Source organism: Elephas maximus, chromosome 15, assembly GCF_024166365.1.
Source record: "Elephas maximus indicus isolate mEleMax1 chromosome 15, mEleMax1 primary haplotype, whole genome shotgun sequence".
In the NCBI taxonomy this organism is placed as follows: Eukaryota; Metazoa; Chordata; class Mammalia; order Proboscidea; family Elephantidae; genus Elephas; species Elephas maximus.
In genome coordinates, this window is record NC_064833.1 from 17831081 (window position 1) to 17855664 (window position 24584).

Genomic DNA, 24584 nt, shown 5'->3' on the forward strand with positions numbered 1-24584 from the left:
AGTCAGCCTAAGCCTCCGTTCGGATTTGGTCTTAGGCATTTATTCATTAGAACAGTACTGGCTGAGAGAATGAGAAATTACTGGAGAATGAATGAGAAGATTAAGTGGCTTAAAGCAACCAGGAATTCAGAGTAATTATGGAAAAATTAGAACTGAAGTTATCTATGATACTGGTCTTTATTTCGGAAACCATATTGAATATTCAAAACAGAAAGCTATTACACATTTCCGTTTTACCCAATAATAATTGGTATCATTTATTGGGCACTTACATGCCAGGCATTGTTTCAAGCCCTCTCCACGCATTATCTCTTTCAAACCCCATGGCAGTCCAAAAATGCTCCAATTCTCATCTCAGGGGTAAAAATTGAGGAGCAAAAAGGTTAAACAACTTGTCCGAAATCTCACAGCTGATGAGCTGGGAACAGAACCCACTTCTCTCCAATTAGAGTCTGAGCTCCTAACGGATGCTGTATCTTCTCTCTTAGGGCATTTCTGGAGCTAGTCTCTCCAAGTATTCTTCAGCCTGAGCAAAATATTTCATGTATTTTCTGATGCCTCATCCTACTTGTTATACAAATGATTAGAGTTTCCCAATAGAAAGATACCATCTGTTGTTTCTGTTTAATCATAATTCATTCCGCATCAGTGTCTCTGTTTAAATAGGGTGAGTGTACCAGCTATCTTAGTAAAAGTAAAAAAGAAACAGGCTTCTAACCTACATGCTTTATTATCGTTTCGAGGTTCTCACAGCAGAGCTTTAACATTTCCTTCTTAAAAACCTTTCAACCTCAGACTGGTGCTTCTTGTTTTGACAGTCCAATCTTATTAGGTCATGCTCTCGCTCAGTGTAGGCCTTGCTCAATACTCTGAAATTTCAGACCTACTGAAGCCACTAAAGACTTCGATTGAGAAGTCCTCGACCTCATGTGAAACTGGAGTCACGGGAATCTGAGCAAACTAGTAAAACATATCTCTGGTAAAGTGAGACAAGGATGACAATGGAATGAATGACTAATATTCACATTATGATTTTCTATCCAAAGTTCCCAAGGTGCTTAATAAATTTTTGTAAACTGATCACACTTCTACAGGGCAATAACTGCACTTTCTACTTTCATAACACAATTCTTTCATGGACTGCTGTGCACTTGCCTCATGTTATTTTGCTCAAATTGCCTTCATGTAGCTGGCAGGTGTTAAGAAAAACGCACTTCTTCCACTTTCAGAATTTAAAAAATGGTGCAAAAGAGGAAGAACTTGAGTTAGGGCGAATGTCCCCACCTGAGATTCATGTGCTTGAATGGGGGAGGCCCGTAGAACCTGGGGAAGACAGCCTGGATGTGCCAAACAGAAAGACGGAGGCAAATAGCTTCCCAATGAAAGTTATTTATGAACACTTTGCACGCATTACCTTTTTATTGTCTGGTACCATGGCTCAGTTTTCAACCCTCTAGAAGTGAAACAGGTATCTTATTTCTCCTCTAGATCTCCATGTTCCCTTCCTCAGATACAGCCTGACTTCAAATCTATCAGCAGCCAAAAGTCGATGACTAAGGACGAGGTCAGAGGGTTAAGCTCTGGGTTGTTGTTTAGCCTGTATTGCTGGTAGTAACCAGAACAGCATAAAATGCTACCACAGAAAAAGGTCAAAGGAAAATGACTGTTCTCTGACTCAGGAAAAACATTAAGTGAGGACAAATTTTCAACTGTGTGATTTATAAATACATGACACAAAGAATGTTTAACTTAGGGTTCTTCATCTTAAATCAGAGAGCAAAGGCCTGAGACTCAGTATTTATTATCTTGTTATATTTAGGTCATGGAGGGTAATGACAAGAATTTTCTCTTTTCAGTTGGGATTATACTGCAAAGAAAATAGCACTAGGCTCTGAAAGATTTATGAACTCCAATGCCTATGGGGCTAGGAAATAAACATGAGTAAAGAAAGATGGAAAGAAGGCAAAAGACCAAAATGGATATCAGAAGAGACTGTGAAACTTGTTCTTGAACATACAGTGAAGTGACTTGAAGAAATGATGAAGTAAAAGAGCTGAACAGGTTTCAAAGGCGGCTCAAGGAGGCAAAGTATTATAATGAAATGTGCAAAGACCTAGAGTTAGAAAACCAAAAGGGGAGAACACACTCAGCATTTCTCAAGCTGAAAGAACTGAAGAAAAAATTCAACCCTCAAGTTGCAATACTGAAGGATTTTATAGGCAAAATATTGAATGATGCAGGAAGCATCAAAAGAAGATGGAATACACACAGTCACTGTACCGAAAAGAACTGGTCGATGTTCAATCATTTCAGAAGGTAGTATATGATCAGGAGTCAATGATACTGAAGGAAGAAGTTCAAGCTGTACCAGAGACATTGGCAAAAATGAAGGCTCCAGGAATTGACGGAATACCAAATGAGATATTCCTACAAACTGATGCAGCACTGGAAGTGCTCATTCATCTATGCCAAGAAATTTGGAAGACAGCTACCTGGCCAATCGACTGGAAGAGATTCATATTTGTGCCCATTCCAAAGAAAGGTGATCCAACAGAACGCAGAAAGTATCAAACAGTATCGTTAGTATCACCCACAAGTAAAATTTTGCTGAAAATAATTCAAAAATGGTTGCAGCAGTACCTCAATAGGGAATTGCCAGAAATTCAAACCAGATTCAGAAGAAGACATGGAAAGAGGGATATCACTGCTGATGTCAGATGGATCTTGGTTGAAAGCAGAGAATACCAGAAAGATGTTTACTTGTGTTTTATTGATGACACAAAGGCATTTGACTGCATGGATCATTACAAATTATGAATAACATTATGAAGAATGGGAATTCCAGAGCACTTAATTGTGCTTATGTGAAACCTGCACATATACCAAGAGGCAGTGGTTTGAACAGAACAAGGGGATACTGTGCGGTTTAAAATTAGAAGAAGTATGCTTCACCATACTTATTCAATCTGTATGCTGAACGAATAATCCAAGAAACTGGAGGCGGGATCAGGATTGGAGGAAGACTCATTAACAACCTGCGATATGCAGATGATACAATCTTGCTTGCTGAAAGTGAAGAGGACTTGAAGCACTTACCGATGAAGATCAAAGATTAAAGCCTTCAGTATGGATTATGCCTCAACATAAAAAAAACAAAAGTCCTTATAACTGGACCAACAAGCAACATCATGATAAATGGAGAAAAGACTGAAGTTGTCAAGGATTTCATTTTACTCGCACCCACAATCAACACCCATGGAAACAGCAGTCAAGAAATCAAAAGATGCACTGCATTGGGCAAATCTGCTGCAAAAGGCCTCTTTAAAGTGTTTTTAGAAAGTGAACATGTCACCTTGAGGACTAAGGTGCACCTGACCAAAGCCGTGGTATTTTCAATCGCCTCGTATGTATGTGAACGCTCAGCACTGAAGGAGAAAAACTGAAGAACTGACACATTTGAATGGGGGGGGGGGGGGGGCAGAGAACAGTGTTGCCAGACCTGGCATTTTGTTCATTATTTTTTATTGTACTTTAGATGAAGATTTACAGAACTAGTTTCTCATCAAACAGTACACATATTGTTCTATGACATCAGTTAACAGCCCCACAACATGTTAACACTCTCTCTTCTCTACCCTGGGTTCCCTATTACCAGCTTTCCTGTTCCCTCTTGCCTTCCAGCCATTGCCCCAGGGCAGGTGTGCCCCTTTAGTCTTGTTTTGTTCCATGGGCCTGTTCAATCTTTGGCTGAAGGGTGGACCTCAGGAGTGACCTCATTACTGAGTTGAAAGGATGTCTGGGGGCTATACTCTCCAGTCTCTGTCGGGCCAGCAAATCTGGTCTTTCTTTTTGAGTTAGAATTTTGTTCTAAATTTTTTCTCCAGCTCTGTCAAGAATCCTCTATTGTGATCCCTGTCATGGCAGTCAGCGGTGGGAGCCGGGCACCATCTAGTTTTACTGGACTCAGTCTGGTGGAGGCTGTGGTAGATGTGGTCCATTAGTCCAGACCTGACATTTTTTAAAAAAGGTGAGAACGCAGGTTTTATGTGAAACCTCCCAATTTTTGTATGTTGCAACTAATTGATATATGCATATACAACTGTGTGGGCCAAACCAAACAGATCTGTCGCTGGTTCTGGTGTCTGACCTCTGTGACTCCAGTAGTGGTTTTTAACCCTTACACAGTAATTAAATCTGGCATACCCTCCGGGGAGCAAATTACATCATTGCTGGGTCAGAAGACCCTTCATAACTCTACTTAGTAGGATTTTAGAAATAAGCCCAAGAAATTGACAAGTTTATTCTCCTAAGAATTTCAAATCAACAACTCTGTAGCTTCCTGCTGGAGGGAGGTATGTGTCATGAGATTTCTAAGGAAGTTAGGGAAGACACTTACTGAGGGAGATGTTCAGCAGTATCACAATATGAGGTGTGACCAACTGGCTCAGAGCTGGAGCTCATACCATCTATTTAAAAACCTAGGGTTTGTTCTTTGCTGTGTCTAGAAACAAATGAACACAGGAGACTTGTCAACCAGGGTCTTCCAGTTGGCAGCCCAAGAGGACTGACAGAAAAGTTCAACTAGAGAAATAAGAATCATATCCCTCTCTGATCTGACCACACATTATGGAACAGAGACAACACGGTGGCTGGCTACCTAACTTCCTTATCATACACAAGGCTTCATGCCATACACCACACTTTCAGCTATCTTCCCAGACTGCTGCTGGAAGATTTCTAAACATAGCACCTGACATGTGATTCCAAGGAAGAGGGCTTCTTTACTTAAAAGACAGAATCCCCTATCTCTGGCTATGGGGCTTGAAATTGACTATGCACTAGATTTCCCATGGACCACAGTGATCCTCAGTGCTAAAAGAGAGCAAGAGGAAACAACATGCTGGACTCTTCCCTGAGTGCTAAGTGATAGGAGAGCTGACCTGTGAATGAATAACAATGCGGTGGGGAACTCTGCCCTCACTGGCTAGTGGCTACCATATAAAATGCTCTTTTTTCAGCTGGTATAATACAGTAATAACACCAATACCTAACTTTATAGATTGCTTACTATATATCTGCCAAGTATAGTTCTAAGTCCTTTATATATGTTAACTTATTTATTATTCTTCACATGACCCCAAAGATGTAGGTACTATTCCCATTTTACAGATGTGGAAACTGAAACACAGGGAGGTTAAATATTTTGCCCAGGGTCACATACTTATAGAGATTGGTGGATCAGGAATTCGAACCAGGGCTTTGAACGGGCTCATTCAGGTTCCATCACCTGCGGAGAATTTGCATTTCCACCCCATACATGCTGAATGAGAATGTGCATTTTAACCAGATTCCCAGGTGATTCTTACGTATACGTAAGAATTTTAACAAGAGCCCCAGATGATTCTTACCTACACATGTGACTTGGGAAAATATTTAACCTCTATATGTTTCAGTTTCCACATCTATAAAATATGGATAGTAATAGTACCTACATTCTTGAGGTGATACGAGGAGTAACAAATGAGTTAATACATATGAAGAACTTAGAACTGTACTTGGCAGATATATAGCAAACAACCTGTAAAGTTAGGTATTAGTGTTATGTGTTGTCATGGATTGAATTGTGTCTGCCAAAAATATGTGTATCAACTTGGCCAGGCCATGATTCCCAGTATTGTGTGACTGTCCACCATTTTGTCATCTGATGTGATTTTCCTGTGTGTTGTAAATCCTATCTCTATGATGTTAATGACATCGGATTAGTGGCAGTTATGTTAATGACGCAGGACTCAATACACAAGATTCAATTGTGTCTTAAGCCAATCTCGTGAGATGTGAAAGAAGAAAGCAAGCAGAGACAGGGGCACCTCATACCACCAAGAAAGAAGAGCCAGCAGAATAGCATGCCCTTTGGACCCGAAGTCCCTGAGCTGAGAAGCTCCTTGACCAGGGAAGATTGATGACAAGGACCTTTCTCCAGAGCCCACAGAGAGAGAAAAAGCCTTCCCCTGGAGCTGGCACCCTGAATTTGGACTTCTAGCCTCCTAGACTGTGAGAGGATAAATTTCTCTTTGTTAAAGTCATCCACTTGTTGGTATTTCTGTTACAGCAGCACTAGATGACTAAGACACATATACATAAGAATTTACCTGGAGGATCTTGTTAAAACGTAGATTCCAATTCAGTATATCTAGGGTGGAAAGGCAAATTCTTAACAGGAGGTCGAACCAGAATGAACTGGTTCAAAGCCCTGATTCAAACTGAGACAGTCTGGCTCCAGGGTTCGTGCTTTTACCATTATGTTAAATTAACTCTCAAAATGGAGACTGACTATCAAGGCAAAGGCCATTATCTCAGACTGTGTTACTTACTGTACAGCATGAAGGCTTAGGAGTTCTCTGCTCCCATGGTCAGTGGAAAAGAAATTTGCTACTTTCCAATTTTATGCAGGTCTCTTAGAGCAATTATGCAATTCAGGAAAAAAACTAAGAAATACCAGTGTTTTTTCCAGTGTGTACATCTAACTAAGATGTTTATTACAGTGGAGCCCTATCATATCACTTTATGTATATAGATTCAAGCGTATCCATTGGGGTTTGAGACTGAGAGAGAGAAAAAACAACTTAAATTGGGCAATGGAGATCCCAGAATAGGAGTGGGATGGGAGCCAATCCTATGTAAGACCCTAAAAAACAAAACAAAACAAAAACTCCCCCATCAAGTCAACTCCAACTCATAGGGTTTCCAAGGAGTGGCTGCTGGATTCAAACTGCCAACCTTTTGGTCAGCAGCTGAGTTCTTAACCACTGTGCCACAAGGGCTCCTAAAAGAGCACCCTAAAATAACATTTAAGCCTATACTGTCTGTAATTGCTTATGGCTTGTTATTATTGTTTAATTGCTTTTTAGTTTATGACTCTCCACTAGACTATAATCTCTGTGAAGGCAGGAACCAAGCTCTACCAAGGACTGACGCACAGTGAACACTCAACACACAGCTGATGGAAAAAAAAATGCCAATCACATTTATACACAGGGGCGGATTATCCAATAGGCAAGATAAGCTCGTTGCTTACCTTGCTTACCAGATCGTCTGTAGTGACCAATTTCACATTTTCTCACCACATCAAAGATTCTGCTTCTAGGTATGGCTGGCATCTCTTTCCTAACCCACAGCACCTTCCTACAGAACCAAAGCCTCTGTTTTCAAAGTTACAATCTCTGACAGGGACGGATGACCCAGTAACACCGTAAGCATGGGCTTACCTATGTTTACTTTCTAATCTGTAGCGAACAATTTCATATGCGTTTCACCTAGGGAGTAACTACAAGTAAGCCCTTGCTTACACCTTGCTTATTGGGTAATCCGCATCTGTTTACACACCAAAAGCACAATGTAACACTCTGCCCAGAAGAAATTACATTGCATATGGGTATACAAGAGCTTCTAAACTCCTAACCTTCATTTGTTTAGGATCTGCTTCTCTTAACTGGAAGCCCTGGTGGCACAGTGGTTAAGCGCTCAGTTGCTAAGCAAAAGGTCAGCAGTTTGAACCCACCAGCCACTCTGCAGGAGAAAGATGTGGCAATCTGCTTCTGTAAAGATTTACAGCCTTGGAAATCCTATGGGACAGTTCTCCTCTGTCCCATAAGGTTGCTATGAGTTGGAATCAACTTGACGGTAGTGGGTTTGGTTTGGTTTCTCTTTAACTGTACATCTCCTTGCTGGGTGAGCTCATTCATCCCCCGTGGCCTCAGTCATATGCTACCAACTCCCAAATCCTTTTATCTTACCCCAACCCTTCCCCTGAGCTAAACAAACAAACAAAAATCAAGCCCGTTGCTCTAGAGTTGATTCCGACTCATACAACCCTGTAGGACAGAGCTGAACTGCCCCATAGGGTTTCGAGGAACGGCTGGGGGATCTGAACTACCGACCTTTTGGTTAGCAGCCATAGCTCTTGACCACTGCGCCACCAGGTCTCCTCCCCTGAGCTACAGGTCTGATTATCCAACTGCCCTCAAGATATCGCTGCTTGACATAAGCAACACAACTTTAATGTTTCCAAAACTAAGTTTATCTCCACTCTCCCATCTCTTCTTCATTTCCCCTCCTGCAGACTGGGGCTTCGTCTGTTGCTGTAGTTTAAGATGAGGCTTTGGTGTCAGACAAATCCATGTTCAAATCCTTGGGAGATATTTAGTAGTTATATGACATTAAGTTTCTCTGACTTCAGGTTTCCACAATAGTAAAATGGCAGTGACAATACTTAACCATAGGACTGGCATGATGACTAAGTGAAATCATGTTTTAAATTCCTTAGTTCAGTGTCAGGAATATAGTTTCAGCCTGTAGTAAAACAGTACCTATTAATATTCCCTACACCAGTTAATTCAATATCTCTGTCTATCCAACCTCCCAAGCTGGAAAACTCAAAGCCATCCTTCACTTTGATGATTCTCCTACCTCTTAACTCAAACAGTCCCCAAATCTTGTCAATTCTACTTTAAAAATTCCCAAACCTGGCTTTTTCCTCTGCAGTTTCATTCCACTGCCTTCAGTCACTGTAACCACTTGCTAGTTCATGTCCTTGTTTCCAGTCTCTCAACGTTTTAGACCGTATATCACAATGATGCCAGACTCACCTTGCTTAAAATTTACATCGATCTTGTCAATCCTCTGCCTAAAAACCTTTGTGGGCTCCCACAGGTTAAGTCCACACTCATTAGGAACGAGGTTGGAACTATCACTTATTATACTAAATATTTTGCTAGGATCCCTAAATATATTATTCATTTTATCATCACAACAATGCTATTGGAAGAAATAAAATTATTATTTTATAGATTAAAAAAAAAAACGAGGCCTATCATTAGCCACTAATAGAAGTCAAATAACTTGCCCACAGTCTAAATCAATCAGAAACTGGAATTCACAACCAGTTTGTTGACCCCAGCCTCTACATTTGCCACTACAGTGAAGTCAAATCTTATGTGTCAAAATGAGCTCTCAAGTCAAATATAAGATGAAAATCTCATATGAGTCAAAACCAACCCAACAATCTCTTAGAAATGTCCAATGCAGCCAATATTTCTTTTAGGGTTGGAAAAGAATGCTCTTTCTTTGGCTGGACACAAGATGAAGTAGTTGACATGCATCTCAAGGCCATGTTCTATGAAAACTTTGTATCTTTGAGCACTATAATCGCATTCCATGCAATGAAATTCTACACTGTGAGAAAGATAAGGAAGCTGGACCAAGAGAGGGAATAGCAGATTCACATCTCTCATCTTATGCTCAGCCTGGAAACGGACAGAATTTCCTGCACTATTTGAACTGCAGTTGTTTTCTTTCTTCATATTTGCTGAGTGTGCACAGCTGAATTTGTGTATAGCGACTGGAATATAACACAAACAGAGCACTTACAGTGCATTGTAAACTACCTGTCTCTCCCAAACAGCAAGTTGGGGGTAGAAGCCATTTATCTTTTCATTCTTAGCACCTGGCATTGTACTTTGCACATAATAGGCACTTAATTAATATACTTGTTGAAAAAAAACTGTCTTAGTCATCTAGTGCTGCTGTAACAGAAACACCACAAGTGGATGGCTTTAACAATGAGAAATTAGTTTTCTCACAGTCTAGGAGGCTAGAAGTCCAAATTCAGGGTGCCAGCTCCAGGGGAAGGCTTTCTCTGTCGACTCTGGAGGAAGGTCCTTGTCATCAATTTTCCCTTGGACTAGGAGTTTCTCCACGCCGGAACCCCGGGTTCAAAGGATGTGCTCTGCTCCCAGTACTGCCTTCTTGGTGGTATGAGGTCCCCCATTCTCTGCTTGCTTCCCTTTCCTTTTATCTCTTGTAAGATAAAAGGTGGTACAGGCTACACCCCAAGGAAAACTCCCTTTACATTGGATCAGGGATGTGACCTGAGCAGGGGCATAACGTCCCACCCTAATCCTTTTTATCCACAGGCAGAGATTATGATTTACCACACATAGGAAAATCACAAAATGGAGGACAACCGCACAATACTGGGAATCATGGCCTAACCAAGTTAACACATATTTTTGGGGGACGCAATTCAGTCCATGACACTAACACTCTCTTCTCTTTATCTTACAGTTCCATTCCTTCAATGGTTATCACAAAATTTCAAGTTAGTTGAGTATGAATTAAAATGATTTCAGGGTGGGTCCTGCAAAATTATCTTATTTTTAACAAGACTTCTACCTGTCCTTCATGTTCTGCACTGTGGTTTGGTCTCGAACATTCAACCTGACTTCGAGGACATCCATTCAGTTCAGAACAACATCCTGCAGAGTAAGGGGTCTGACAGTTCCCACAGGTTCCTCTGAGTCACAGCTGAGCTGCAGGGTCATGGGTGAAACAGCTGTTCTGAAAGCTGCCTCCTTTTATGGCCTAGTGTGGTCAGGAACAGGAAATTGAACCTTTGGTATTTTGGGCTTTGATTCCACTCTGCCCTCAAAAAGCACTTAGCAACACTGGAGTCTTTAGATGTGGAAAGAGTGAGCACATTTGAAGTGTCCACGTGGAAAAGAACTGATGTTGGAGGCATGAGGCTACAGCTTGGACACCGTGTTCACCTGCTAGTGCCCCAGGGAAATGTTTGTGTGGTGAAGTGCTGCACATTCAGATTCTTAGTCTCCCATTTCCAGAGTCCTTCAAAAGCACAGAAACTGAGTTTCTACCCAGGTTCTGAGTAAAACATAGTTAAGTGGAGTCTGAAGATAGTCTTGCTACTACCAATCTGACAGTAAACTATGGGAAATGACAGTATAGTATCCTGAAGTCACCCAGATCTGGGTTGAAATACTGCCCCAGGCAACCTACCTAACCCCTTGTCTCAGTTTCCTCCCTGGGTACAGTATCAGTACCTTACATCATTGTTTTAAGGATTAAATCAGATAACACAGGTCAAGCACTTGGCACATTGCCTGCCATATTATATAAATTCAATAATCAGTAGTAGTTGTTATTCTCTCAATCCTTATCCCATATTGACCTACCCGCAAAACAAAAGCCCAAGTCCTTACAATGGCCTGTGAGGCCCTACATGATCTGACCCCCATTACCTTTCTGACCTCATCTCCTTGTCACCCCTCACTCATTTCACATGGACTTCCTTGCAATTCCTTAAACATGCCAGGCCTACTCCCACATCAGGGCCTTTGTATGAGCCACTTCCGTTCATTTATCCCCAGTGTATTCTGGCACATAGGAAACATTCAATAAATATGTGTTGAATGAATGCTAAATCAGTCAATTGGCTTGTGTGGTAAACTAATATCTTGTGGGGAAGTGGAGTGCTGTACCAAATTCCTAACGGATTGCAGAGGTCCTGAGACTGTGCACGGAGTCCCTGGGTGGTGCAAATGGTTAACACGCTTGGCTGCTAAACCAAAGGCTGGAGGTTCGAGTCTACCCAGAGGCACCTTGGAAGAAAGGCTTGGTGATCTACTTCCGAAAAGTCAGTCACTGAAAATCCTATGGAGCATAGCTCTACTCTGATACACACAGGGTCACCATGAGTTAGGGCTGACCCAACAGCAACTGGTTTTACATTTAAACTGCACATACTCACATCTACAGCAGGGCCATCATAAGTCAGAGTCAACTCAACGGCAATTGGTTGATATCATGCTTAGATCTCCTTTCCGAGAAAACTGGGACCCTGTCCCCCAATAGCTAAGAAAGACTGCTCCAGATGCTAGTTCATTTAATCCTCACAACCGCTCAGACAGACTGCTCCATGAGTTAGATCATTTAATCCTCACAACCACCAGGTGCACTGAAGGATAAAAAAACCAAACCCCGTGTTGAATGGAATCCAGATTCAATTCGACTCTTAGCAACCCCATAGGACAGAGCAGAACTGCCCATAGGGTTTCCAAGGAGTGGCTAGTGGATTCTAACAGCCGACATTTTGAATAGCAGCCCGAGCTCTTGGGGTGCTATTATGATGCCTTATTTTAGGGCAAAAAACAAAGCACTGAGAGATGAAGTAATCTGCCCAAGGTCTTAAAGCTAGGAAGTGATACAGGCTGTCTGGCTCCACAGTCTGTGTTCTTATCCACTGTTTTACTGCCTACCTCTGCTCCCCACCTCCCAGCCCACCCCACATTCTCAGTTGTGGGGTTCAGGCTTTTCTTGAACTAGAAAAGCCCTGGATATCTTGGGCCACTGCCTTTGGCCAGGAAAACAACTCTCAGGTCCGATGACTACTTTGGACGCTGCTTATGGCTGGGCTCTCCCTGATGCTACCTTCCTCTCTGGATGTCAACCATTCGGCAGGCAAGACTTTCCTCAGGGCCCCACTTCCCACAAGCCTGTGCTACTGGGATTCTAGCACATTCCCTCGTCAAACCTGATTAAATTGTGATGGGAGAGGTCAGGTTAAACAAGTTCTGTGGACTGTTCATTTTAGGGACAAAAAGACACAGCCCAGGCATTGTTGCTGCTTTTTCCCTCAGAACTCGTATTTCACAAAGCCAGCTAATTATGTGTCAGAGAAATGATTTTTTTTTAACAGTGAAAAAATGATAGGATGTAAAGTCAGTAGGTCAGGCTGGACATTGTCTGGACAGAGTAGAGGCGAATGCTGGTTAGGTAGGATGATTAAGAACTGCTCACAAGGCTATAAAGCCCAGTTGGAATGTCCTTCCATCCTTTCTTAACCATGCCACTGCCAGTCCATCCTTCAAGACTCATCTCAGCATCTCCTCCTGCAGGAAGCTGCCTCAGAGCACCTGTATCTTCACCCTCCTGCCTTCCTCTCCCAGGCTGGAATAGGTGACCCTCCTCTCTACTCTCAAAGGCTCTCCGGACCATCTTACACCAAACCACCTGCTGATCTCTACTAAAATCACCTGTCAGTTTCCCCCATCGACTGAACCTGAATGTGGGGACAATGTCCTTTGCATGTTTGTATCCCCATTGCCTAGTACATAGAAAGTGACAATGAATGACTGCTGAACGAAACAGGGTCACCCTATGGAGACACCACAACCTCTTAAGTCTCAGAATCTGCCTTGTCATCTTTAATCTGGCTTAGACTGAGATCTGAATGCCATGTACTTCCAGTGATTTGGTGACAGATCAAGAAAGCCAGAATCACGTGGTCAGAGTAACATTCTTCAAGCTCCATGGCATTCTCTTGCCACATACTCAAAAGTTCTCCACTTATTCTCAATGAAACTAATTACCCAGAATTCTCATGAAATCAATGTATTAAAGTATGTGCACAGGAGTTGTTATCTTTTCCTTAACGATCCCTCTCTCGCTCTTCAAAATGCAAGTACACTGATAAATAATCTCACGATTCTGCCAATGTGCTCGATTTTGAAACCTTTATCAACTAGAACGCTTACAATTTTGTGAGTTCCACTGTGTACAGATGTCAAACTGCAAAGTGTTTCTAGGTGGTGCTGTTAATATTTTAAGGGTTTATTATCAGAACAGTTCACTGGGTCACATAGAGAAGCTATCAAACACAGGAAAAAAAAAATCACAACACATTCCTTTTCACTTGCATCAGCTCTTTGTGAAATGCCCTGCTCTGAGTACGCATGCGGTACATATTTCAGCAACAAGTGGGGCAAGGAAATGCATCTTAAGTATCTGAAGAACAACCTCCACGCAATTATGAAGTCAGACTCTTTATTATCACCCAAAACTTCATCCTATCAATGCTGACTAATACTCTTCTGAATTTTGTAGTTATCAAGATTAACTCAAAAAAACACCCTGCTTGTTTTGAAGCAATGTTGACATAAACCTCAAATCGTTGACAGCAAACCTCATACCTCAGAGTGTTTAAATAAATCAGAAAACCAGGTGGGGCCTAAACTTTAAAAACAAAAAAACAAAAAGCATCAATGAATGTGATGTGCAATCCTTGTTAAGAACGACTGGTCATGTTCCATTTAATTCTTATAATAGCCGGGCCCATCTTTACAGGCGAAGAAACTAAGGCGGAGGCAGCTTAAGTAAATTTCCCTGTTGCCCGGCTGACAAGGCGCAGCACCAGGATTTGAAGCCCTGGCTGAGCACCGGCACAGCCAAGGGATCGAGAGCAGGGTCTCTGCAGCCAGATCACCTGGTTTCAAACGCTGGCTCTGATGCTCCCCAACTGGGTGACTTTGAGCAAATTTCTGAACTCTGGGTCTCAGTTTTCTCATCTGTAAGTGGGGATATTAAGAAAACATACCTCAGTGAGCTGTGGTCAGGATTCATGAGTTAACTGATGTGGAGTGTTTATAACAGTACCTGGTATAGAGCCAGCCCCATTTTTGCCATTATTTGACTCTGAGCCCATGTTTTTTCTTCCACATCAGGGGTTAATATTATTTAGCAAATTATGTATATTCCGAAACATTTTATAATTGCTTTGCATACTGTAGGTAATCAATATATGTTTATCAGTTAACATATTCGTTCAAGCTTTTTACTGTGTCTCATTCTGGAAGGAAGAGTTAGTATTGAAAAGTATGCATTAAAGAACCCAAAATTTGGCTCAAAAAAGGTCATTTCCACTACTTAGAACTACCTCAAAATGCAATGAGTTGCCAGTCCCAGGAAGTGCCTCAACTTAACCAAAACCAAACTCGTTGCCGTCGAGTCAATTCCGACTCATAGCGACCCTACAGGACAGTGTAGAACTGCCCCAAAGGGTTTCCAAGGCTGTAACCTTTACAGAAGCAGACTGCCACATCTTTCTCCTGTGGACTGGCTGGTGGGTTCGAACCACCAACCTTTTGGTTAGCAGCAGAGTGCTTAACCACTGCACTGCTAGGACTCCTTGACTGCTACTTGGTGGAGACTCTATCAAGGAGATTAAAGAACTATCTTTCCAAGGGAAGGGATGACAGGGTGAGATGTGCTCCAGGAATTCTGTGCGTTATGGCAAAGACGACACTGGCTGGAAGAGCTGCCTCGTGACCAGGCATTTTTATGAAAACGTAACTTTAGTTATATTACACTCAGATGCTTACCTTGACTAAAAAGTAGGAAAGGTATGAAACAGACGCTGTTGAAAAAGGGTATGTGGGGAGTGTGTGAGTGAATGTGAGAGATTTTAATTTGTTCACCGATTTTAGGAAATGTCATAATAAAATGGCTCAGTGAAGAGATAATTTAATTGGGTGACTCGGAATAACTGCGCTTGCAATGAGAAAGAAAATACTTCTGAATTTCCTAAATACATTATGTATTTTCTATCAAAATAAGTAGTCAGAGTTGCTTGGTTTCCTAAAGTAAAACTGGAGTAAGTGACATTCCTTCTCATACTAACTTCTTAACCAAAAGAACAAGCGAAATCCCTCATCCATTCTTGTTACATGAAAGATACAGCTTTGCCATTTTCCTATGGGCACAGCCAGCTTGAGTTTGCCTCTCCTCACCAGTTAATGCCTTGTTTGTGTGCAAGAATAAGAGGGAGGGAAAGGAAACCTTAGAAACTTTTATAAAAACTACCATGGCAGAAAACATCCACATCAATTTATTTCTCTGTTTGAGGTATGTTTTCTTTCTTTCATTCATTCATATTAATTTCTCTCTTTTCTGGCTCTCTCTCTCCTCCCCCCTTCCTTCCACATCTCTAGTCTGTGATGTGGTACAGGAGGGCAGGGCTATGTAGTCTTCATGAAACGTATCATGCACCAGGGGAGGTGGTCTGCTGGGGAGCTAAGAGTGCTGGTTCTGGGTAAGGCAACCATTAAACTTCATTAAACCTCAGTTTGTAAGATGAGGATAATAACTACTCATTTCAGAGGGCTGTAGAAAGAATGAAATGAGATGTCTAAGCAAAGCTGTCACTATAATGCCTAAACCCCAAAACCCACTGCTGTAGAGTCGATTTCAACTCATCGCAACCCTACAGGACAGAATAGAACTGCCCCACAGAGTTTCCAAGGAGCGCCTGGTGGATCTGAACTGCTGACTTTTTTGGTTAGCAGCCATAGCTCTTAACCACTACGCCACCAGGGTTTCCACTATAATGCCTAAAAAAAAAATAGGGCACACTAAATCCTCATTAAGTACTAGCTACTATTTTTTATGATTATTACTCAAGGTTTATACATCTGCGAAAAGCAGAATCTGAGCTATAAAAAATAGCTCCTACTAATACTTTAACAAATGTTACTCTTCTTTGATAGTTCTGAAGGCACAGCAGGATTGCGAGGTGGTCCAGGCTCTTCAGCAGGGGCGACCACTACCGTTGGGTCATGACGTGCTTACGTTTCAGCCAAAATAAGACATCAGTTAATATAACACTCAAGACAGAATTCACCAAAGCTTTAAACAACAACAACAAAAATCAGCAAATGTATAAAGTGATTGTTTCTCTTTATTTGGGGGGAGACACAATTCATCCTCTGCCCAAAAACCTAGTTAATACCCCCTCCTCCCTATTAAGGCACGCAAACCCATGTTAAAAGTTAAAAAAGCAAGCAGGACATAGGATGATATACTCTGAAGGAATTAATTACCACGCTTTTTTTTTTCTCTTTCCTTCCTTTGTCGCCCTCAGACTCATGGCAGAGCTGCGCTACCTGGAGACGTGGACATACCGTCTTACGGGGAAAGTTCAGATCTGAGTGGTCCTTCTCCCCGTGGGTCAGGGAGGAAGAGCCCGTCTACTGCTAGGGTCTCTTTTCTGGGGGTACCTTTTGAGAGATCCTGAGACCTGCTCTAAAAAAATAATCCTCTAGATTCTGGTCAATATTTTTTTTTTTTTGTCCTTTTCTCACCAAATGAGCCTAGTGAATGTTCTTTTTACAGATCTGCTTGCTGGTGAAATCTCGGTAAGAAAACTGTGACACCTCCTAAGCCCCGCGCCTTTTCTTAGTTTGACAGAAACACAGAGATAACCACACTAGGAGCTCCAAACAGCTAAGTGGTGACAGGCACAATGCCTACGGAGTAGTTAGGCCTATAGCAATCGGCTAAAACGACAGGCTTGTAATGGAAACACAAGAGAGAACTCAGCAATAAAAAGCTGCTATCCCCTTCTTCTGCAGCCCAAACCTGATGTCACTACAAAACGACATTTAAGAAATCCAACCTATTTTAAGTAGTTTCACATGACAGACTGTTGGCCCCCAGTGAGACACAGACTGATGGATCACAGAGGAGAAAAAGGTCACTGTGCCGTGAACCACTGCTAATCTCAACTGATAGAATCAGAAGAGACACGCATCTCCACTTCCAAGGGCTTACTGACTGACATCACACTGTGGATTTAGCCAAAGTGCTGTCTGGATTATCAGCAAATGTCAATAATAGGACTTGAGCAGCTCAGATAAAGGCTTTGAAATACTGGGAATGAATTCATATTTCCCCCATGAATGCATAATCTTAACTCCGTGGCATTTTACTTTATATTCTTTCAGGCGTAACTCTAACCCCACAAATGCCATTCATCCTGTAGAGAACTGTATTTTTTTGTTTTAGAGAGTCAATCCAGTAATGTTAGAGTTTTCATTCTGTGTGTAATTTGAAAGTATAAGCTTTACGCTTTTGCCTTAGATCAGTAAAATAAATGTTAAAATATTAATCCATCAGGTAAATGCAAATCAAAATAACAGTAAGATACCACTTATTACACAACTATTAGGATGGCTACAATCAAAAAGACAGATATCAACAAGTGTTGACAAGGACATGGAGCAAGTGGAACCCTCATATACTGCTGGTGGAAATCTAAAATGGTGTAGTTGCTTTGGGAAACAGCCTGGCAGTTCCTAAAAAGGATAAACATAGAGTTACCATATTACCCAGCAATTCCACTACTAGATATATACCAAGAAAAATGAAAATGAAAACGTATGTCCACACAAAAACTTGTACACAAATGTTCACAGCAGCATTATTCAAAACAGCCAAAAAGCAGAAACAACCCAAATGTCTGTCAACTGACAGATGGTTAAACAAAATGTGGTATATTCATACAATGGAATGTTATTTGGCAATAAAAAGGAATGAAGTACTGATACATGCTACAACATGGATGAAACTTGAAAATATTATGCAAAGTGAAAGAAGCCAAACACAAAGGATAACATATTGTACATTCCATTTATATGAAATGCCCAGAATAGGCAAATTTATTGACGAAAAGTAAATTAGTGGCTTCCTAGGTATAGGGGGCTTGGGAGAAAGTGGGAAGTGCCTGATAATGGGTATGAGGTTTCTTTTTGGGGTGATGAAGTATTCTAAAATTGATTGTGATGATGACTGTACAACTCTGTAAATATACTAAAAACCACTGCACTGTATACTTTAAATGAGTGAATCATATGGTATATAAATTACATCTCAACAAGGCTGTTATTTAAAAAAAAAAGAATATTAACACAGAATGCAGGAGGAAATATGATTGTACAATTACAACGAGGACCACTTCTTCAGGGATCACAATATCTATCAGCTAAAGATTTAAGACCTAAAGTTTCAATGACTTCACTCACATTTAAGGTCATTCTGCTACTTCTACTGATCAGTATCCTTGATGACTAGGCTTCCCTTACATTTGTATTCCCTACAATAATTAGCATGGAGTTTTCCATAAAACAGATGCTCAATTATCATTTATTGAATTGAATTCAAATAAATTTCAAAAATAACCAATCAGAGTCAGTATATAAAAACCCAACCAAGAATACTTGGCTGGTCAGCACTAAGACAACTTATTGCCAAACTAAATTTGGGGCACCTACAATGCAATTATGCCCTTAAATCTTAGCCAGTCCTGATTATAACAATTAAGATTCACACTGTAAACTGCCTATAGTTTTGTATCTTCCTTGATAAAATCTGAAACTTCCTGGGCAGAGGTTTACTCCCAATGTGGACTAACAGACAAGATCCCTAAAAGTGCAAGGTGGGGCGACATTCTGTTTCCCTGATATTTAATGCCAGGAAATCCCTTGGCTGCCTTTGATGTTGTTTAAGTTTTTCCTATACTATAGTTTGACGGTTAAGAGGACAACTTCCGGAGCTAGTATGCCTGGGTTTAAATTCAAGCTGACACTTGCTAGCTCTTTAACTTTGGGCAAGTTATTTGACATCTCTGTACCTCAGTTTCATCCCTTGCAAAACAAGGCAAATAATAACACATGCCACTGGATTTCTGTGAGGATGTGAGGTACTTAGAATGGAATATAGTAAGTGCTCAAGAAGTGTAAGCTATTACTGTGGTAGAATTTAAATTTGCAGAAGCCCTGAAACAGAGCTGAGACACAGCGGTTGTGATCAGAGCAAGGAGCATATGGAATCAGACACGAACCAATTCCACAGGGACAGGTCAAACTCAAACTATGGCACTGCACTCTTCCCTAAATTCCTGATTGGGAAACGCTGCTCCAGACTAAAGGAGGTGTTCAACAAGCATGACCTGTCAACAATGTAAACTCGTTTTTCACCTTGGGGAAACCTCTGAGAGGAGATAATGATGTTTTCATGGCATGCACTATCACAGTTGTGCTTTGGAAACACATGAACTAACGATATTCTGACGAGATAATCAGTACTTTTGAGAATCTGTATGCTCTTAATTTTCTTCTGGATTTTCCAGCACTGATAGAACCAGGGAATTACAGGTGGCTTGTAGACGCCAACAACACTACCAGCATTAAGAGGCTTCTAAGTGACATTTCCTGAATTCCAACTACCTATCTTTCATTTCGTTGTAAGTAATGTGTTTGAAAGAATCTCAAATTTTATCAACAAAAATTCTTTTGAAAATACCAAGGGCTTTTACACAACATTAGCCTTTCAACATCTTTTCCACAGCTTCTTGAATCTACATATCGCTAATGTGGCAGACACTGCGAAAGCTCACCATTTTCTTCTTCCTCCTAAGCCTCCAACTACACGTTTCCCAACCTGTTTTGTAGGTAGGTGTGATACATGTGACTCAGTCCTGGCCGACGAAATGTGAGTGGAAGTGAAGTGTTCCACGTCTAGGCCTAAAACAACCTCGCTCTTTGCCCATGAACAAGCTTGAACGGAGGGAATCCTCAGGAAGATGGAGCCGCAAGATGGAGGGAGCTTGGGTCCCTGAAGAACTTCATGAAGCAGAGCTTCCCCCTCCCCTCATCTGCACTGAACTTCACATAGGCAGAAATACACAGTGATAAACCACTGAGATCTGGAGTTGTTTACACGGAAGCTCCTGCTGGTTACTCTAATTAATATAGCTATGCAAAAACCTTGTTAATTATTGTTTAGAAGATGTGGCTTGCTTCCAAAATAGTTCTCTCTCCTGTTAGATACTGGCAACAAGTATTCTAACATAACTGTAGAAAAACACATTTCCTAGATTCCTTCTCCTGTAGCCTCATTTACTATCACTGGATACAATCTTTCCCTCATATTGACAAAACATGTTTTCTGGTGTATCATCTGATTCTGCCTGTTTGTTCTTTAGAGAACATGTCTTTTTCATTGTGTTATTTGTAATCTTAATCCAAATCTCTTTGCAGAGCTGGCCAAAGTATATCTCCTATTGTGCACTTAATTAATCATTCACCATCTCAAAGAAATGTTTTATAATTACATCAAACTCTGGGCTAGGAGTTGATCAATCTAAAATTGTTAGATAAAAATGAAAAGATATTGCAAACATGAATTATATTTATTTATAATTTTCCTTCAGCTCTTTATAATTTTTTAGCAACCTGTGCATTTAATGTATGTCACACTTCTTTTAAAATTAAAGTTACAAATGGAATGAAATGTAAACAGAATATTTTATGATTACCATCTCCAGTCTCTTGGGATGAAGAAGCAAAGTTGATGGCTGCTACCTTAGGTTTTAGCCCCCTTAGCTACCTTCTAAAAAGATTTTTGCTTGGTAACCTCTCTATTTTCTTTCTTCTCTCTCTTATTTTTGTTTGAACTGACTGTTCTCATTCCTTTCTGCCACTTTTAAAACTTTTGTAACACTCACCACAAATTATAGCTTTTTTTTTACTTATTTGTTTATTGCCTGCTTTCATTACCAGACTATAATTCCCATGAGGGGAGAGCTCATATCTTTTCTGTTCATCTGATACATATTTACTGAATGCCTATGCCACACACTGCTCCAAGTACCAGGGAATTAAACATAAGACATAGCACTTGGCCTCAAGGTGTGTATAGTTCGGTGGAGGAAACAGACAAACAAGCCTATATATAAACTGGGATATATAAACTGGAATAAATGCTACTATTTTGTACTTTTCACTCATGCTTCCCTGGGTTTTAGTGGTGGTAAAGGTCGTCTGTCTAGTTCATGATGATCCAGTCTGAGAACTGTCTCTTTTGTATTCATACGGCTCTGTCCCCTTGACCACAGCTGCCTGGACCACAGCGGACTTCTGACCTATTCTGCGCCAACCACTTTTTCTCTTCTGAGAGGTTGGGACGGGACTGAGAAATTCGAATTCAGCCTGAGCTGTTCAGTTGAATTGAAAGAGGCTATACAACCTAGCCTCTTTCAATTCAACTAAACAGCTCAGGCTGAGGTGGCCATCTTCTGCCAGATGTCCAGGGAAACTGAGAAAGCTGGTAAGGTACATATATAGAGAAGAAGCCAGTCATGGAAAGCAGAAGTGAGAGATTTTATGAGAAAGACCTAAAGAGCTCTATTTCAAATCCTGGTCCTAGTCCCCTTTCCCTTGGGTTTCATGAGATGCTCCTACTTCTTTATAGCCTCTTTTCCCCCTAAAGCTAACTTGTGTTGTGTCTTTTGGTTTCAGTTATGACTTAACTAAGACATTTCTATTTAATATGACATCTCAACCCATTTTCATAGCATAAGATATATGGACTACTAGTAGAAAATATAATTTTTTTTTTCTACATGTGTGCACCAGCTTTTCTGGCTAGTTAACATTCAGGGGAGAAAATAATTCTTCTCAGAAACATCAATGGTGTATTTGTACTCATAAACAAAAAGGCTTTGATAGTGAATGCTTTGATTTAAGCCCAGTAGTTGATCAGCTAGTCTGATTAACAACTGTTAACTGGAGACACCAGAATTTGAAAACACCTAAAATACACGGCTTTAAGGTCCTATTCAAGAAAAGAAACTTAATCTTGATATTCTAGGGGGAATTATACCCTAGAGATTTCCATAACAGAGCACCTCAGATCTGCTTTTCTAGTGTAGCCTTCATTAGTCATCAGACATTGAGTAAGCATAGGTATGTCACACACGTTGAGCGTTAAGAGGAGCAAGACTCACAGTTTAGTGGGGTAGGCAGACAAGGAAGCAGGAAACAGACAACCATAATACCATCTGGTAAGTGTCATGCTAGAGTCACCAGCATGGATGAGAGCCATCTAACCCATCCTGAGGGGGGTCCTTGAGCTGAATCCAACAGAATACGCAGGAGTTAGCTAGGCTAAGAGGACAGACAGGGCAGATTCGCTAAGAGAAAGGGGCACATATGCTGCGTGTGACAAGGCAAAAATGGGAAGCTGAACAAAGTCTACTAGTTAACATCCAGTATTCCTGTAAGAGCTACAGAAATAGGTGCTTTAGATAACCACTGCCTACTTTTTTCTCCAAAGCACCCCTTTTTCCAATGCTTTTCATGTGTTCTGATTACTCTAGAAAGAAAGTTTGATTTAGTTCAATAAACATCTACTGATGACATTTTAGTAAGTTTTAGGTACTGTTATAGGCTCTGGGAGTACAAAGATGAATAAAACTAGGGAACAGTAAAAAACTCATAGCCTAGTGGGGGAAGACAGATACACAGGATGTGGAGAGTGTTAAGAAAGTCACACATAAACACAGAAGTAAAGGGGTAATCAAGTCCGAGATGAGTCTTAAAGGAGACCATAAGGTCAACATTTACTCGAAAGCAAAGATGGGAAGATAAAGGGGCAGGGAAACTAGAGTAATGGAGATGGAACAACCAGAACCCAAGTAAAGAGAATGTTGACACACTGTGAAAAATGTAACTATTGTCACTGAACAATTGATGGAAATTGTCAAATGGAAACCTAATTTACTGTGCAAAGTTTCACAATAAAACAGTATTAAAAAAAAGAAGAAGAATGAATATGAGCTCACTAGCCAGGTTAACAAGCAGCAGCACCACCACCACGAGTGAGAGAAGCATTTCAGGCACAGGGAGAGAACAGATTTGAGAAACATCTAGGAGGAAAAATAACTGAAATGTGATTATTGAGTGCAGGAGAAAGAAAGGGGCTCATCTATATGACTCCAGGTTTTTTGGTTCCGGGGCTGATCCATTGACTGGGGTAGTGAATAAAGGAGGAGCTGACTTGGGAAGCAAAAAGGCTATGTTGAAGCTGAAATGCTCATGAGATATCCAAGTAGAAAGCGGGGCCGGAAGGACAGGATCGTGGCTCGGAATCTCACTTAGCAACGTGAAGTTGGGGGGCTGAAGCCAGGACGTTAAGTGAAATGACACAATGATGGCAACAGAAGGAAGAGCAATCCAGAAACAGAATCCTAAGAAACTGTATTTTAAGTGTGGGCGGAGGAGGACAGGAGAGCCAAAAAAGGAGAGGAAGAGGGGTTCTCGCAGCATTAAGGTAACCAACATTTTAAATGAAGCAAAGAGGCTCAGTAAGACCTGGACTGAGAAATCTGGCCACCTTCAGGCCACTGGAGATACTTTCCAGAGGGGTTCACTGGACTGGGTCGGAGATCAGGTGGTCATGGTTGAGGAGTGAATGGAAGTGAGCACGGGGTGTCTGGGAATTCAGACCACTCTTTTAAGAAGGTGCTTGAGAAGGGAAAGGGAGAGAAGGGCATTAACAAAATGCAGGACAATATCTGTCTGTCTACCTTACCTACCTGTCATTTTAAAGAGAAAGATTTGAGTGGGTTTCTAAGCTGAGAAGAAAGCCAGCAGAGATGGAAAGACTAATGATATTGGAGAGAAGACAACTGATTGAAAAGGGCCTGGCAGAGAAAGCTGTCCTAATTAGGTACTCTATTTTAATAAATTTTAGTTTTCAGTTGTCTCTAGCCAGCAGCAGCAGGCTCAAAACAGTGACACTGGGCTCGGGGCAACACCAGAGACCAGGAGGCAGATTCTGTATCTTATTAACCTCAAGGTTTCCTGTATGTGGTGAGGTCAGAGAAGCTCACCCCTCCTCAGCATCTCCTAAAGTTCTGGGATAAACAACAAAACATGGCCCTCAGTCCAGGGGCTTACAATCACTACATAAACTGATTTTCTCAGTACGCAAAGGAATCAGACCAGAGTTTGAGTTCCCACTTTGCTAGAAATGAACTATTGGCTTTAGGCAACTTCTTTGCTCTAGGCCTCAGTTTCCTCATCTACAAAATGGAAAGAAGTGATGCTACTGCCTAGATTGTGAGGCTTAAGCAAATTCATGGGCACGAAAATGCTTTCCATAGTAGAGTGCACTATGCAAATATAAGGTGGATGACACACATATAAGATGCTATTTAAAGGCTCTGAAAATTGGGCAAATTTGAAAGAGATTGTCCATTGAATAATTTCCGTTAGTGTTGTTACCGTTGTAAAGACATATCAATACAAAGGAAAATAAGCATTAAGGCAAAGTCC

The 24584-nt window shown here is 41.1% G+C and overlaps 1 protein-coding gene across 1 annotated transcript in view; it reads right to left on the reverse strand.

Annotated features, from left to right (window-relative positions):
* Positions 1-24584, reverse strand: part of NSMCE2 (NSE2 (MMS21) homolog, SMC5-SMC6 complex SUMO ligase) — a 271346-nt gene that overhangs the window by 55262 nt on the left and 191500 nt on the right. The gene's annotated exons all lie outside the window — the stretch shown is intronic.